Raw genomic sequence first — 3,641 nt, forward strand, 5'->3', positions numbered from 1 at the left:
TACTCCCATCGGGAGCGCTTCACGCACTCGACAGAAAGCAACCTCGACTCTACATCAACCACAAGATTCAACAGATGATCAAGACATTCAGCGAAGACAACTTTAGTCCCTGCCCGAAGCTTCACTTCGGCCAGACACTCGGGGGCGCCAATTGACGAGGCGGTTCCTCGGCAATGCCCACCATGAGGGGCTTGGGTTTTAGAGAAAGGCGGGACGGAAGTTCCGGGAGCGAGGCGGTACACGACGTACCCAGGTTCACGTCCCCACGGTGGAGGATCGCTACGTCCTGCTAGCAATCCACTATATGAATATATGTATACAGGGGGCCTCCATAGGCGGAGTTGTTGGATCTAGTCTAGTTCTAATCTGCGGGTTGAGGTGTCTAGGCGTGTCGCCTCTATGATTATGTTTCTGAATATGCGTCCCTAAGGGGTGCCCCTGCCTGGCTTTATATATCAGCCAATCTAGGGTTTACAAGAGTCCTAGTAGGATTCATATTGGAGTCTTCTTTCCTTGTTGTCCAAGTTGATATTCCTTGCGAGTCCAGCTCATCGAGTCCTTGTGCTGGTCCAGCTTCATAGTTTGCACCGGGTATGGCAATGTCGAGTACCCGAAGGGTTATGCCCACGTCAGTAAGCCCCTCATGGTGGGCATTGCCGAGGAACCGCCTCGTCAATTGGCGCCGTCTGTGGGAAAGCGTTGACTGGATTTTGTCATCCGGGCGGGATCCTTCATCATAACCAAACGTTCGGGTTGCATCGATCTAGACGGATCATCTACCTCAACTATACACGCAGCGACATGGAGTCTCCTGTCAAAAGTTTCAAGTGCAATCTTTTCGAGCGGTCTCCACAATCGCCCGGCCGTGTAGCCGCAAGGCGCATGTCCAAGGATGCCGCCATCTCATCAAACCGGGATTCACAAGCAAAGCCAGTCGTCTTAATCGCAGCAGCAGTCGAAACTATTCATATGCCAGGAGTCTAAAGTCAAGAAACCGCCTATGGGTCAAATACGAAGAAGAATCAACTTCCTATTCAATTCACAGGACGGGCCCTATGTATGCAGTATGCTATTCCATGACCAGCCATCGGATGTATCTACGTCCCTCCATGTGCGTCTGGCCCTGCAAGGTATGCATGAAGAAATCAAATCACATCTACGATACCGGAAGGTAGCAGCAAGCAGTGCAGCATTGGCTTAATCAAGTCCCAAGACGGCCGGGCGGCAAGCATACAAGGAAAAAAAATCAATTGCTGTTAGGAGCATCGGCACATGAAATCGTGAGAACCTTTTCCCTATGTTCACGTGAAGTCAAGATAAACAAAGGAGGATGGATGATAAAGCTGCTAGCTAAAGCTAGCTTCTGCGGACTTATCAACAAAAGATGCTCCGACGACTTCTTCCGGTCAAACATCGCTCCGCTTCGTCTATGTCAGGTTTCGTCACGAACTCGTCATCCAATATGAAAATACCAGGTTAGAATAAAGCTTCGACTACTCTGTTCGGACGACCGCGTCCGCCATCGCCCAACCGCCATGTGCTCGGAGGCTCGCCTATCTTGAACCCGACATTGCAGACTCAATATATTCAGGTGCTCACCTGTCGCGGGTCCGCTACATCGAATGCGTCCTCCTCATCGACCGCGTTTGCCTGGCGCCCGCATGGACTTTCTTTGGGGGCGCAACCGTTTCGGCTGCGCCCGCCGCATGGACTATCTCGGATGGCGCAACTATATCGACTGCGCCCGCCGCATGGACCATCTCGGGTCAATGGCTTCATCATTTATGATTACTCGATGGACTTATCCTCTTCGGACCTGAATATATCTTCTCCTGATGCACTCTCGGGAGCGCTGGAATTACTGGTTACTCCCATCGGGAGCGCTGGTTCGCTGGAATTACTCGGGGGCTCCTGAATTATCTTCGAACTATTGCGGTTACTCCCATCGGGAGTGCTGGTTCGCTGGAATTCAAGAAAATATGAAGACTATTACTCCCATCGGGAGCGCCGGTTCGCTGGAACCCAAGAAGATATGAAGACTATTACTCCCATCGGGAGCGCCGGTTCGCTGGAACCCAAGAAGATATGAAGACTATTACTCCCATCGGGAGCGCCGGTTCGCTGGAACCCAAGAAGATATGAAGACTCAAGTTTTGAAGAATTGCAGTAATTCGGGACACCCGAACTACATCGTCAGGAACCTTGTTCGTATATTACAACGAACATCGGTGCGATGGAAAATACGCCCAAAGATTGCACTCTAAAAAAGCCTCTGAAACTACGAGTGCTATGATGCAAAATCAACGGGGGCCTTGCTCTTTTCCTTTGCTATAGATGCCTCAAAGAGTGCCGCAGATAGCAAGGATCATGAAAAAGCCTCTGAAATTACGAGTGCTATGATCCAAAATCAACGAGGACCTTGCTCTTTTCCTTTGCTATAGATGCCTCAAAGAGTGCCGCAGTTAGCAAGGATCATGAAAAAGCCTCTGAAATTACGAGTGCTATGATCCAAAATCAACGAGGACCTTGCTCTTTTCCTTTGCTATAGATGCCTCAAAGAGTGCCGCAGATAGCAAGGATCATGAAAAAGCCTCTGAAATTACGAGTGCTATGATCCAAAATCAACGAGGACCTTTCTCTTTTCCTTTGCTATAGATGCCTCAAAGAGTGCCGCAGATAGCAATGATCATGAAAAAGCCTCTGAAATTACGAGTACTATGATCAAAAATCAACGAGGACCTTGCTCTTTTCCTTTGCTATAGATGCCTCAAAGAGTACCGCAGATAGCAAGGATCATGAAAAAGCCTCTGAAATTACGAGTGCTATGATCCAAAATCAACGAGGACCTTGCTCTTTTCCTTTGCTATAGATGCCTCAAAGAGTGCCGTAGTTAGCAAGGATCATGAAAAAGCCTCTGAAACTACGAGTACTATGATGCAAAATCAACGGGGACCTTGCTCTTTTCCTTTGCTATAGATGCCTCAAAGAGTGCCGCAGATAGCAAGGATCATGAAACAACGGAGACCTTGCTCTTTTCCTTTGCTATAGATGCCTCAAAGAGTGCCGCAGTTAGCAAGGATTATGAAAAAGCCTCTGAAACTACGAGTGCTATGATGCAAAATCAACGGGGACCTTGCTCTTTTCCTTTGCTATAGATGCCTCAAAGAGTGCCGTAGATAGCAAGGATCATGAAACAACGGGGACCTTGCTCTTTTCCTTTGGTATAGATGCCTCAAAGAGTGCCGCAGATAGCAAGGATCATGAAACACGTACGAAAACGGCCCATGCTCGATACTTTAAACTGCAGAAGTATCAAAGAGTGACGAAGTCATCGGCAGATCTAGTGCCACCGATCTATTCGGGAGCTGCTGTCAAGACATGCATCGGTTGAAAGAAAAATTGCACATACAACGGGTTTAGCAAGACCCACAACACGAGCTGATCACTCAAATAATTTGCTGCCGACAAACTTACAAACAATGGCATCAACGATGCTCAAGGTGTATTAAGAATTGTCCCTTGAAATAAACAACAATGTGTCAACGGCACCTGAAGAAAACTGTAAACATCGAGTTGCTCGACTTGAGTCCACTAGTAGGAAAAGCCTCATCAATGGCGCAACAAAAATGGATTCATTGGCG

This window comes from Lolium rigidum, chromosome 7, assembly GCF_022539505.1.
Source record: "Lolium rigidum isolate FL_2022 chromosome 7, APGP_CSIRO_Lrig_0.1, whole genome shotgun sequence".
Classification (NCBI taxonomy): Eukaryota; Viridiplantae; Streptophyta; class Magnoliopsida; order Poales; family Poaceae; genus Lolium; species Lolium rigidum.